This window comes from Pundamilia nyererei, unplaced genomic scaffold, assembly GCF_000239375.1.
Source record: "Pundamilia nyererei isolate P.nyererei 1_Seehausen unplaced genomic scaffold, PunNye1.0 scaffold00118, whole genome shotgun sequence".
Lineage (NCBI taxonomy): Eukaryota > Metazoa > Chordata > Actinopteri > Cichliformes > Cichlidae > Pundamilia > Pundamilia nyererei.
In genome coordinates, this window is record NW_005187519.1 from 326,958 (window position 1) to 342,117 (window position 15,160).

Genomic DNA, 15,160 nt, shown 5'->3' on the forward strand with positions numbered 1-15,160 from the left:
GATCATGGTGGGTTGCTGGGACCAAAAATATGGACCTGACTATTTGTCCCAGTCCAGCCCTGCTCACAGTCCACTGTCTTGGTGGTTGGTGAGTTCATAGATTGACTTCTGCACCTTGAGAAAATGTCTTTCCTGCTTTCCCTCTCCAATCTAACACAGATATTTTTGCACTTCTATAACTGTGGCTACATTTCTCTATGAGTGTCCCATATGTGAATGGTCGTAATTAAGCGTACCGAGTCATGATGTGGTTTAGAGGAACTTGTTTGTCCTTAAATTTGTTGTGTAGTCTGTAACGGTGGTAGAGTGTATAGTCTTATTAATCATATAGGATCGACTCTCTTAGCACTCTTTAAAATGTAAATTTAATGGATATTTCAGGGCATTTTAGTTAAAATCCTCTGTTTTGTGAGTGCTAGTGCATATAAGTGACAATAGGTATTCACTATCTCCTGTTTTTCTTCTTTATTTTCATTGTATTCTTTTTAGATACATGATTTGAGCCAAATGAACCCTCTCCCTGTTAAAGTTGGTTACCCATCCAGCCGATGAACTCAGGCTTTCATAGAGTTCACTGAAGGATTTGTACATATTAAGCAGCCTCCTGATTGGGTTGTTCGACAGAATTTCTCCACGACCTTTTAACTCCTTAATGCAACAGTCTCGAGGAGAGACGCCAGACGTGATTTCTGGAAGTGTTACAACTGCAAAAGCCTCAATAGGAGTATGATTGGCCACATTTAGACGCATACTCTCTCTTTCGCTGCTCCACGGAGCTGCTGCTAGCTTCACCCCTTTCACTTTTCCTCCCTCCCTTCTTTGTCCATAGCCTGGAGTGAGCGTTCAAGCCAGCAGCACCACAAAAGCGGCTTTGAGGAGATTGCACGCTGGCCGCCGACCCCTCTGAGCTCACACCCATCACACATTACTCACCAGCAGGCCTTAGTGCGGGCTGCAAACCAGGCTGGGAAATACTGCATGTCACTGAACTGGAGAGAAAGGAGGTTATACTCGGTTTTATCCCGCTAGAGTCTTTAGTCTGTTTTCATTTCAGAGCTTGTTTTTTAATTTAGCTTACCTTGAGTGGGGATCTTTAGGCTGTATAAATGATGAGTAATTAGAGGAGAATTAAACAATGCAGCACAGAGCAAAGCACAATAGAACTTTGTTGCTCAACCACATTGGAAAATTGCCTCAGCATGGACTGTCAAGTCAAATATCCCTCTCAGCTCTTGGCTTTTGGTCGTGCACTGTCAGTTTGTCGTTCCAGGAAGTGATGTCGGCTGCGTGTGAACATGTGTATTGAATATGAGACTCTCTATTTGCTGTGCAGCAGACTTTTTTTCCCCTTTACCCCCCAAAAGAAAAAATGAATAACAGAATAGCATGGTTTGCTTTTAGCCAAGCAGAAACAAGTTAGATCTGTTGTTCGGGGAGTTTCAGCTCTGATTATAAATAGTTTTCACACAGACTGAAAGGTAGTGTTAACTTCAGCGTGTCAAGTGTCATCAATTTAGGTCAAAAACCACCTTTTTCACAACATATGGCATCACATGTGCTCATATTACTATATATTGCCACTGAAGATGTCTTCACTGTCAAAACAGAAGAAATGACAGAAAGCTTGAGGTTTTCCTGCTTCTTTGTCTGAGCTTCAGGTAAAGCAAAGTGTCATGTGAAATGAAAGTACATCTGCATCTCTCGAGACTGAAACCTTCATGTTGTAGGTGTGAGGTGGACGCTAGATGTAGGCTGATCGATGCAAGTATCGATACGGATGCTGGTATCGGTATTAGATCGATACTGGAGTGATTACTGGGAAGTTAAGAACATAGCCAACTGAATTGTGAAAAATTCATTTTGACACACTGCTCTCCCATACGTAACCTGCCTTAATAGGATCAAAGTATCGGTATCAGTATTGGTCTCAGCAGTATTGGACCTGTATTTACTTGGTATCAGATTGCTAGTGGAACACATCGCCCTGCATTTAGATTTCCCGCTGTGGGTGATGTATATGTCGTAAACCTCTCTCGAACTCCACTTTAACCTATATTCATCCAATCTGTGTGCCCTCCTCCGCCTCCAGCGACACCTCTGAACAACACTGTTACGTAACGCCGCTCAGAGTCTTCAATGCAGATAAAACTGCACCCACAGGAGCCTGTGTCACACTTCAGATCCATCCTCTCATTTCTAAATGCCATTTGTATGCAAAATATTTGATTCAGTGGCTGATCCCGGCCTTTTTTCCCTTATACCCTGCAAGTACAAGCCAGTTGGACTTAAATTAAGAGAATGCCACTGACAATAAAGCAGCTTTGGTGAGAACTAGGGGAAAGTGTATTCATCTCTGCTTCATTTCCATCTTTCATGGCTCGCAGTTCTGCTGCATCTCTGTGCTGCACTTTCCAGAAACAACCTGCCAATCAAACTGCGTAGGTGGCACTGTTTTGTTCTTTTACATACATTTTATTTTCTGTCGAGCTCCTTAGCCACATCGAGATGCCCAGTAGTTCTTTAAAATCAAACATGTTTCCGGGAAAGAGCTGACAACACAAAGTATGGAGTGGTGTTTGTAAACTTATATTATAGACCAGGCAGCACAAGCGAGTCACGTTTGCATAGATTAAACTAGAAATAGAAAACACAGGAAGATGCCACAGAGTGCCACTTCAGGCCTTAAAATTGACACGAGAGGTGCTTTTGGTGTGTTTAGAGGAGCCAGAACTGGGGAAAAAAAAAAATCGTACAAGTATTATCGAGTGGATACATTTCCAGAAACATCCCCACATAAGACTGAAAAGAAGAAGTACACAAAATAATCTCAAAGTTAGTGGGAATGAAGAAAGATCCCAACTGATTCTGGAAGGACTGAAGGTGCCCACCCCACAGCGTGAGCACCTTCAGATATTTATTTATTACTGAAAGTCAACTGAAGTCCAGATTAAAAGCTTGCTTCTGCAACTGAAATGTGTTTTTTTTTTTGCCACTTATCAGTCAAAATCTTGGGTTATTATCTAACAATTTGACTTAATGACTCAAAATTTCACATTACTACCTCAAATTCTTTAATTAGTTTCACCAAAGTTCTGAAGTTGAGTTAGCGAGTTGAAATTTTGAGATCATAACTCCAGATTTTGACTTTTGGATGGCAAAAATTTTTCTTTTTTTTCAGTGGTGGAAATTTTTTTTGGAGATCCTTTGTTTGTTTTTTTCTGATGGTGTGGGGCGTCAACTGTTTTCTGTTTGCCAGAAAAAAAGTTTAAGAATCACAGAATTAGCTCAACAATGAATCTTTTCTAACGGACTGCTTACTTCTAAGAAGCCTTTTCTTTAATTTTTTAAGGAGAAGAGGCGTCTCCTGCTAGACTTTAGAGCAGTTTACTTTTATTCTTGGGGACAAGAATGTTTACCTTGAGCTAGATGTTTACTGGGTGGCACTGTGTGATGTGCAGACTGTGTTTATAATATTGACAAGGTGGCTGTCAAATACCCATCTTCACATTTCTTGTTCGTCATTGTGCCTGAATGTTTGAAGCATTATTTAGTTTGTGTTTTTGATGTAAAAAAGAAGCCGATGGTGCACAAATTTATCTAAACAGGTACGGCCGAGTAGCCTAAAAGTAATTCAGTAATTGTTATCTGAATAGAAGTAAATAGGCAACAGCATGCAATGAGGTACGACAGTATTTTACAGGGTTTTGATTGTAAAGCACTTTGTGACTTTATGTCTGTGAAAGTGGTTTTATCAATTAACTTTATTTACTTTTTTACTTTTGAAGGGTAAGTTTACTGATGGAGTAAAGTTTTTAAACGATAAAATAAAAATAAAAATAAATACATTTCTTAAAAACAAAGATGAAATTCAGCCTGGATGGAGTGTTTTTTAAACGTTCACCTGAAAGGACAGACAGACAAAAAAAATATTTACATATGTGAGATCAAAAAACAAGCCGATGATTTACTAACTGATGTACTGATTTCTAAAAGCATTTTGAATTTGCTAAAATTACTATTTTTGAGTTACAAAGAGCTGTTTTCTGTAAAAGTCTGCATTTTTGGATTCATCTTCTACTTACATATGTTTAAACGTCAGGCAGGCTGAAGGTTAAAGACCTGAATTCATAGCACTGGGAAGAAGAAGAGCACAGAAAGACAAAGTATCCACAAATGCTACAACACATACCTTCCTTCCCCTTGATATGAAGTATCCCCACATTAAATCAGTTTACACTGTAATATCTAATTACATCTGTATCTTCTTGTATTACAAAGCAAAAGTTGAGCAGTATATCTGTACAAATAGACACTCAACATCAGGTGCTAACAATCAAGCGTTTCCTGGCACTGACCAATCAGAGGAGAGCAGCTCAGGTCACAGTCCTTTTTATGAAAAACTTTAAAATTTAATAAATAAAGTTGTATTTAAATCTAAACAGGTAACTTAAATTTAAAGAAAAAAAATGTAGGAGCACATTTTTAAAACCCCACAACCTCACTAAAAGACGTCAGATAAATACAGAGAAAAAGACTCAAAGAAGGTGCTGAATATGAGATATTGGAAAACTGTACAGTGAGCCGCACAAAAGATGAGATAGAATAAAATTATTAAAGATTATATGGAAGAAATTCAGTCTTTTACTCCTTAGCAATACTTTATTTTCAATGTTTTCGGTGTAAAATCAACTAAAAAGTAACCATATTATGGTTAAAAAACACAAACTGAAAACCAAAACTTATTGTTAAAAACAAACAGACATTGTAGCGAACTAAAATAAAAGCTAGACTTTAATGTGAAAGGAACAAAAATAAAACAATACAGGTTTTGATGTATTTCTTTGTTGAGTCTCAGATGTTTGAATTAAAGTTCATCCGCCTTCACAAAGTGTTGATTGTTTTAATTTCTTAAGTTTTTCCCCTGATAAAAATTGCCAATAGGATAAAAAATGAAAAAGTAGACTAAAACTAATGATTTGTGAACAATAGAACTTATGTCATTTGCTTTTCTGCTTCACAAGAGACCTACAGCGTATTGTACAATATATTTTTTATATTTACATGTTTGAAATAAAACATTTAATCACTAAAAGGAGAAAACCTGATCTGAAAGTTAAGCTGAACTGAAAAAAGAAAAAAAAAGTTAAACTAATTAAAAATAAAACAAATGAAACTATTTATTCAATAAATTCATATCTGATACATAATTAAATGTCGGTACCACACTGTAAAAAAACACTCAGTTGCATTCACATGTCAAATGATGTCAAAAAGTTCTCAAAATACAGCACACACAGTGAATAAATGTCCCCTGTAAGTGTTAGATTATTTTATATTATATAATCTAATAATTATTATCCATGTATCAGTGTGTAAGCAGCATTTCTACCTTGCTGAAAATGACCTTTTGGGGGGTTTAGCTCTTAAGATAGGATCATATTCTAAAACTACTTTATTACTTAGGTAACTCAAATTAATATATGTTAAAATACACAGAGTAAAATCATAATATTTGAAATTTAGTGAAGAATTGGTGTAAAGTAGCACAAAATCAAAAAGCTGAAGTACAATGAAACAGCTCTTCTTAGCTCATTTCACTGCATTTTTTCTGTTGTCTTCAGCATTAATTGATTTAATAAATTTCTTTGCATTTATGTATTTATTTTTTTACAGTGTGTCCATCTGATTCTAATGTCTGCTTTCTTCTTTGTCTCTTTCAGGAGCGCCACACTCCCCTGGTGCACACACACATTCATATATACTCAAACACACACACCAAACTTTGGTCACCCCTCCTTGCCCCCCTGTCCCCCCCCTTCATCCTCACCCCTGATGCAACACCTCTGGAGGTAAGGGTTGCATGTGTGTGTGTGTGTGTGTGTGTGTGTGTGTGTGTGTGTGTGCTTGCACTGTCTCTCTCTCTCTCTCCCCCCAGCGAAAGCGGACACGTCGTCTCCCCAGCTTCCGTTTTCCTCTGCACGCCTGCTGCTGGAGTATTCACGCTTCAGGCTGTTTTCTTTGAGAGAGGGAGAGAGGAAGACAGAGTATAAAAATATGCAAATGCTATTGTTGAAGCGCAGAATGAAGGAGGGTGGGGGTGCTCCTTTTACACCTCCTCACCTCCCCTGTCGCCACTGCTGCCACTGCTGCTGCCACCGTCACCACTTCCACCTCCGTCCATCCATCTATCCATGTAGAGTGAGGGAGAGAGGGGACATTCAGGTGGCACAGCAGGGGCAGGTTATTAAAAATATACTTAAAGGCCACCATTATCTCTATCAGTTCAGGCTTTTCCCCCCAAAATCCAGCGGTAGACCGACGGATATATCAGAGAAAGAAGGAAGGAAATGTGCAGCTATTTAGATAATGAACTACAAAAGAAGTACATATGTAAACCCCCCAACACAAGGAGGGAGGGGCAGGGACTTCACATTACACTGTATATAATATATGCATATGACTAAACAGAAGCAGCAATAGGCGTACACATAAATCTCAGTCAAACTGAAGCGATGGAGGGCTACAAGCTGTGGCCTAATTGCAGGGCTGTGCACACCACCCACACAGGTGTTTTCACTGTGTGGAAGTTAAAGGTGTTTAAAGGGTCATTACGGAGTTTACTGCAGTAACTGCAGCGACTGCAGCAAATGACGGTTGCAAGTTTGCAAGTGGAGGAAGGGCTTCTGCTCAGAACATCCCTGCCTGAATCATTTACTTAATGGGAGTGCTGTTTTGCTGATGATTTGCTATATTATCCACTGTTTAGCACATTATAAATAATACTTATGGAGCTTGGCTGTATTTGTACTATTAGCATGGATGCATACCGAGACTGCAGTTCCTCCAATGGACACTCGAGGCTGGATCTGAACATGAGACTCCCAAGTTAAAATTTTCATCTTTATATTAGGTTTAAACATGCTGCTAATAATGCATATCTTTAGCTAATATAAATGCCATTTGTGGCAGTTAACTAACTTTTCATTCTCTTTAGTGTGTGATATAACAAAAATAAAAGATCTCTGACAGGCACGGGTTTGTACGCCAAGCATCAGTGGCAAAAAGTTCCCCTAATGGCCACTTGAGGCTGGCTCTAAACGTGAGTCAACCCCCATAGACTCCCACGTTAAACAGCCAAACTTTACATTAGAAATAAACATGTTTACAGCCCAGTCCAATTAATAGTTTTGCTTTTTATGCGGCTTTAGCTCTGTACAGGAGGTGACCTTTAATTGAAGTTATAATAAGGCCTATTTATTGAGGGTTTATTGAGGGTGTGGCCACTTTGACTGACAGGGTGGGAGCAGAATGAGCCACTAGGAGTCACCCAGCAGGTTTTTTGACCATGGAAACATTTTAAAGTAACATTACGACAAATAATGTCTCAATTCCCAGTTAACTGTACTAATAGACTGTTTAAGAAGTCTGTGCCCTAGTTTTGGATGCACCTGACCTAGCACTCGTCCCACTTTAGACATAATGCTGAAATCAAACCTCCAATTGAATTGGTGACATTATAATGGCTTAATATGACGCGCAGGTTGGAGAAAATGCTTAGTTGTCTTTTTTCCACGATAAAGGTGGAGAAGAATGAACACAGCGCTTTTCTAGCCCACTAATAGAAGAGCAGAGGCTAAAGCAGACATGCACAGGAAGCACACACACCCAACCAGAGAGACTGAGAGGGAGTACGAGTGTAGCCCTGTGAAAGTGGGAAGCCCATTTGTAAAGCCCTCACGCTCTCAGGAAGACTTTTTGAAGTGATTATGAAGACAGTTCAGATCAAAGGATTTGACAAGTCTGAGTGCGCGCCAAATACGAGGCCGGGTAATCACGCTGAAGCCCCTCCATACAAGATGGCAGTGGTCCCCCCAGCTGCTTTGCAAATGTAATGCGACACTTGCGGATAAACAGATTATGAAGAAATGGAGGGGTTGGGGGCGGGGGCGAAGGGGACTGAAAAGAAAAAAAAATGACTTCACAACTTGTAGAAATTAGAGGAGGGGAAATAGTTTATTTAATGAACTCTGGGGATGGGCAGTGTCAAAGAAATGATGATTAATTCTGGAGCGCTGATACAGGTCTAAACGATATAATTTGGGAATATTAGCGGGAACATTAGATGATGAGGCAGTATTTCTCGTGCTAGTATCTCAGACTCGAGGCTCCAGAGACTGTTTTTTTTCTCTCCTTCCTTTCTCTTTCCCTTCACTAGTTATTATAGATTAATCCATAATCCTCACCACCTAAAGACATTTTTGTCAGTAAAGCTCAGGGATAGAGCCGGTAGATTTTTTATTTTTTTGGGGGGAATATATCTCTGCTCCTGCTCATTTCCCCTCAGCATGATGTCACATTGTCACATCTACTGAAAATACTCCATCGCCAGCTCCTCTCAGATATACCGTTTCATTTCGGTAGAGCTGAGGTGGGACTTATCAGTTTATGTAACCGGAAATTTTCTACATCATGTACACGATTCCCATTTATTCAACATCATGTCAAGTTGAATGTGATGTTCGGCGCTCACAGTAAGACAGAAACGCTCATAATGTGTTGATATGAATCATTTTTTTCCTGCTTTTTTTTCTTCTCTTCTTTTATGAATGAGCTCAAGTAGCAAAGTATTGTAAGCTGTGCAGCCGTGCTGTAATGTCAGATAATGCACTTTTCACTGTACAAGAAGGGATTTTTGTGCCTGTTCTTCATGCAGTGTTTTAATTCCAAACTCCATTGAAAAAACAATCGATTTTATTGCTGATTTGTTCGCTGTGTCTGTGCAGCATTTCAAAGCTGTGGAGCAGAGCCGGATAAAGTGATAGCTATCTTGATTGCAGAAAGTACTACAAAGCAATTTGATGTATAACAATGTCGTCACAGTGAAAACATGTGTCTTCAAATGTGGGTTATTAACCATTAAAGAAAAAAAAAGAAACACTGGAAAAATGCTTATTTTCTTAGCTCACAAAAATCTGTATTTGCAATGTCTCTTTGCTTTAATCTGTGCAATAAAAACAGATCAACAGAAGGTGTGCTCTCTGCCTGTTTTGTCCTACAAGTATCTTAGGCATTAGTCAGCTTTTAGGTTAAAAACAAAGCTCTTTACTTTCATTGGACAGGACGATTAAAGCGCCCTGAAGAGCCTCACTCATCACCGAGTGTCCATTTGTCCAGTCAGAAGAGGGTGTGCTTCTTTCTTTCTTTTTTCTCTGTATATATGTGTGTGTGTGTGTGTTCTGAATGACCCTTGTGGTGGGATAAACGTCTCTTTGAGAGCGCAGGGACAGATGGACAGACAGAGGGACTCAGCGACAGACACAGAGGACTGAGGCTCCAGTGTAGACGCTGCCACGTGGCCTGAATCCCCTTTCATCTCCACAACTCGTCCATTTCCTGCCCCTTCACTCTAAACAAACATACAAAACCGTGATGCTGCACGCAGTGACGGATAGATGGATGGGTTTGAGGAAAGGGCTGGTGATTTGAGGTGTCACAGGGAACAATGCCAGCTACGTTCAAACACCTCCTGGTTTTATTTAGATATAAATATTTTTGGTTTTGGTTTATTTGCAAATAAAAAAAAAATGCCAAAAAGCTGACAAGAGCATAGAGAGAGAGAGAGGCAGAAATACAAAAAGAAACCCCATGGAGCTGATAAAAATATCTCGCCCCAAAAGAGAAAAGAGGGAAAAAGAAACAAGTTCACCAGCAGAGACACAGGTGAATTTGTCACAGAAGCAAAAAAAGACAAAAAAAAAGCCCAATGCAGTATTTTGAAGTCTGTTTCTGCAAATAGAAGAGGCTAAGCGCCATTAGTAATCACTACAGTCTGACACAAACGATTACAATTGAAACAAATTAAGTCTCTTTAACATAAGCACTCTAAATGTAGCCTGTTAAAAGTTAATTCATATAAAAGTCTAAATACATCACATAACCCAGTGATTCCCAAACTGGGTAAAACTACTGGTGGTAGGGTACTTCTGCAGTTTCCACGTGGAAGGATTAGCTGTCTAATCTGAATAAAAGAACAAATAAATAAAAACATAATTACATAAAGAAAAAAATTAATATTTATGTTTGCTTTGAGCAGAAAAAACGCAAAGACTGAAAGAAAAAATATGAAATATTTGTGGTATTTGAATTAATAGTATAGGTAAAGGTAACTCGTTTAAATGAATTATTATTAGCTAACATTATTGTGAAATGTTCAAAATGAAATGACAGTAAATACAAACAGCTAAAATGTAGTTACACAGCTGAATTGAATGGTTAACAATAATGTATAAAAACTCAGAAATTTGTAATTAATAGGTACCAGTAAACAGCTGAAAATGATTCTCTAACAGTATAAATATGCAAAATTAGCTGTTGCCAATAATACACAATAAACAACCCAAAAAGCTATTTGATCAAACTAAGTTTTGACTTGCAGCTGAAATTGCTAGCTTAAGGCGTGAATAAACAGTTGGAAATTGTATGAACAAACAAATGAAATGATTAGTTTCACATATTAGATAAACGACTGAAATAGTGGGATAAAATTAATAATAGAAACCTGGAAATTATTAGATTAAGGTACAGATAAACAGCTGGAAACTGTTATCTAACTGTGTAGATATGCTAATTTAGCAGTTTGCTAAAAAAGCTAGCCAAAGTTAAGAGGAAAATGTTAGAAATTATTAGGTAAAAGTAAGCTAGGACTTGCAGTAAAATTGCTATTGAATACATAGTTGGAAATTATATGGATAAATCAAATTGTGCTGTTGAAACAGTTGCCTAAGGTTATCAAGAAAAATTAAGCTGAAGGTATGGATACGCTATTGTAAACTATTGTAGGTCAAACTACAGTTAGGCAAATTCAACCACTAGCTAAAAATAAAAGATTAACTGAAAAACTAACTAACTAAAAGTAAAAAAAAAAGTTAGCAAATAGCTAAAACTCTTGGGCTTTCATATTGCTCAAAAGTTATCTAGGTCATAAGGGAAAAATATCTACTCATTGCTTGAGATGAACTCAAGTAAAGTAAAGTAAATCTCCTTGTAGTTGTTTTGGTAGTATTCAGATTGTCGCCTGTAGTTTGCATAGAAGACACTGATTTATCTGCAAACACCTGCTACCTACAGAGTGGCAAAAGCGAACTTTGAGGACAACATTCTCTGTTCAAGACACGCTTTGGTAAATTTTAAATAAATTGTGAGAGCATGCAGAAAAATTTGCAAATCAGCATCTTTCATGTAAAGCAGAGGCGACTACGGCAATCTGCTGTCATGATCAAAAGGATCACGAGGAAGTTTTTGCCAGCAAGTCAGGGAATTTTCTTCCCTTGCGACCGGTGGCTGTCAGATAGTCACTGAGTGCTCTCATTAACTTAACAGGGTTGCACATCTGAAATGACTGACAAGTTATTGTCATGTGACTGAAAAATCTCAACAGATAAACTTGCAACAGATAAAACTGCAATTTAAACACTTAAAAATGGTGTGGATAAAGACAAGTATTAGGTAATCACAATGAGTAAACAGTTGAAAAAGCTAGCTAAACCGGCAATTTTGCCAAAATTATCAGTCAAAATGACGCTAACCCTAACTAACTTTAGCTTTAGCTAAATGTATCAAATAATTAATAAAAGTGGTTACTAAAAGTAATGAGTAGTTTTTAAATATAGTATTAATTAAAAGCAGCAGATCAGTGGATGAAATAGTAATGCAGTTGTTGAGATACTACCATGCTAACATAACTGATATGTAACTGAGTGAGCTAAAAGTAGTCCTGATCCAGTTTCAAGTTAGCTGAGAGGTGTTGTTAATAAAGCTGTTCTTGGGACAGTGACTATGGTACTAACATGTCCTCCAGTATACTCACAGAAGTGGTGGACCTGCAGCACAGCTGCAACTTCCTCTTCCCACTGGCTCAATGTGTCAGCAAGAGATGTCAATGTGATTGGTCAGTACTGAGGGCAGACGGCTATTGATTGGGTGGTCATTAGGAGAAAACGGCCCGGCGGGAGTATCAGGCCTGACACCGTTAACACCCAACTCCGCCGTGTCGACCGCTCTTTAACGAACGGCCATCAACTGACTGGGACCCGGGCCATTGACCCGCGGGCTTCCTGCAATCCCTTACTGCCAGACTGGAGTGTGAGTAAAGGGCTGTGGTGTGTGGTAGTATCGATCCCTGGATGAGACACTGAGGCCGTGGAGGGAAACTGTATCGGAGACAAGTTTACAATCAGAGTGAGAGTGATTTTTAGTTATCAGAGTGGAGCCTAGCAACATGAAAAAAGGACACAATCCAAGAAAATTAGGAAACTGGGAATATTACTGCTACTGATACTCTGACTCTGTTTGTTAGTACATATATAGATTTAAGTACTTGTACTAACTGCAAACTGTTTGACCTGTTTTTCCCTCTGAATAAATGAAGAAAGAGCAAAATTTATTCTCACACAAGGAAAAACAGGAGAAATGCACTTTAGTTGATCATATCATGTCTAATAAACAGCAGTAAAGTTTAAGATGAATACGTGCAAAAGTTTACCGTCTGTGTATTCATGATTACATTTGCCACATTCATTTTGGGATAAAAGCACTCAGTAACTGTAAGCATTAAAATCTAAGCTTTAAAAGTGTAATGCTTAACTGTGTCAAACCAGAGCAAATACTGGGTTAACAGTAGATGGTGCTCGAGATAAGAAACCCTCATTTGGGCTCAGAATAACCGTACTTTTAGATTTTAGATTGGCCTGATATTAAGAATACAAATTTTGGAACTATTATCAAGCACAACCATAATCGTAACCAAGCGTCGCAGAGACGGAAAGCCCTACCCGAGGTTAAGTAGAGTTTGTTTGCTTTAAGAGTTACATCTTTCTTTAAATCCATCAGATGTGGAAAGGGTTATGCATGCTTATGTTACGCGTAGACTGGACTACTGTTACCGCACTGCATACTGGAGTCAGTCAATCATCTCCTGCTCGTTTACAAGTAGTCAGAGCTTGCACTGGATTTCCTTTGCATTAAGGAATCTGCTATAAAGTGTCACTCTTTGTACTTACAGCTTGATTATGTGGTGGATATGCTGCTTCCTAATCAGTCTTCACCATCAGGCGATCAAAACTGACCTCAGACAAGCATCAGCTGTGACTGCCTTCAAGATGAAAACATACCTTTTTTCTGTTGTAAAGCGCTTTGGTTTCAGATGTGCTATATGAATAAAATTCACTTACTTAAATACCAGGAAATGTCCTGAGGGCCACCTGGAGATTTGCCACGTTAGCATGAAGGCAGTAAAACGGGACTACACATGTAAATTAGCAGTTCTGCTATAATCTGGCATGTTTGCATTTCATATTTTTTGTATACTGGTGTCCATTAATGTGCCTTTTTTCCTGCCAAATTAAAAAAAAGAAAAAAGTAAAGTTGAAATCCCTTCACAGTGTTGTCAAAACTGAGTTTGGGTTTCATCTGGTAGCAGCAGAACCTGGTTTGCAGCTCTTATCTATTCAAAAAGTTTCTTTTTTTAAACATCTCTCGGGTAGCTTGAATATTTTGTCACATCTTTTGTAGAGAAGCTTGATTTTTCTAACAATCCCAGCATGCGTTCTCATGCTGAACAGGTGTTTTTTTTTCTGTTTTTCTGTGAAATTTCTTGAACCTGTAGCTTCTCCCTGCACTGTGAAATCAGGGCCTGGATACACGATACACACTGACACCAAATTTGGCCGCTTTGTGTTGCAGCTTCTACTCTGAGCAGACGGCGAACGGACTCGCGCTCAGTGCTGCGTGCGGCGTTAGCACGGGAGTGTAGCTCAGGTATTCGACCGTTTGGCTGATCAGATGTCTTCATAGCGAGAGTTGGCAGAGGTACAAGTCAACAACAGCGGATTGGTTCAGCACCGCCGTGCCTTCGGGGATGCCTGCACATAAATCTGTGTGAGTGTGTAAGGGGGGAATGCAAGGAAAGGATGCAAGCGGGCTTCCAGTGTATGACAGCTATATCCTCTTTGACTCAGTGAAATATCATTAGCTGCACTTATCAGATTAGTTTGAGAAAGGGATTAGCGTGCTGCGACTGAGCGCGTGCACTCTGGTTTATTCTACTTTTGTCTGCAGAAATTACCAAAAAGAAAATTTGAAGAAAAAAAATAACGTGATGCATGAACAAAGAAGCTTATTTTGATGAAATCTGGCGAGTCTGGTATGAGATGGCAATCACAAAGTGAACTGTCAGGGCTGAGGAAATATTTCCTGACACTGGGGAAGTGAGGGACGAAAATAGCAAATAACCGCACAATGAAGACAGGCTGCGATGTCTGTGTGTGTTTGACTGGCTGTGTGTGCGCGTCAGTTTGAGTGTGTCAGGCTGTGATCAGAAAGTGAATGAGCCATTTCACTGGCTGCTCTTCTCCCCCCTCCTTCCCTTTCCCTCTCTCTCTCTCTCTCTCTCTGTCTCTCTGAGGGGAAGCCTGAGCTGTGGACAGCAGTGGAAATGAGCTCGGCCGTGCAGTAAGTGTGGCGACCTCGTGGCTAACCCCACACTGTTTCCACCGCTCTCTCCACTAAATGATGCCTACTGTATCCTGCCCGGGATGAGGAGGAGGAGGATGGAGCCTAAACTCAGACAGTCTACCCCCCCTTCCCTTCCTTCCTCCTAGTGTGCGCTCATCAGCCCGTCTGGTGGACTAAAGCAGCACAGACATGTGCTATTTCGATCTAAGGGACATTTTGGCTTCTCACTCATGACGGTGCTGATTCATGTTAGAACTTGCAGCAGCAACAAAATTTATTATATACCATATATGTCATTTTAAGGATTGTTATGTTTAGATTTCCCTCCAATGATGACAGGGTGGAAGTGAGCAGGGATCAGTTGGGAAATGGTGATGTCATGTGCTTCTGAGCACCAATCAGGATTAAGCAAATTTCTTAATAAGCAATACAAAAAAACCCAGAAATGGTTTACGTTTGTAAAATGATCGGGACTATATGGATACTATATGGCTGAAACTGCCAAAATAAAGACATAACAAGATAATTAAAAATAATTATTTAAACATAAATAAATTAATAAAGAAATGATGTGCAACTTTTTATGCTGTTTATTGGTTGAACTAATAGGGTTTTCTGTTTTATTTTTCTTCTAAATTTACTGCATTTA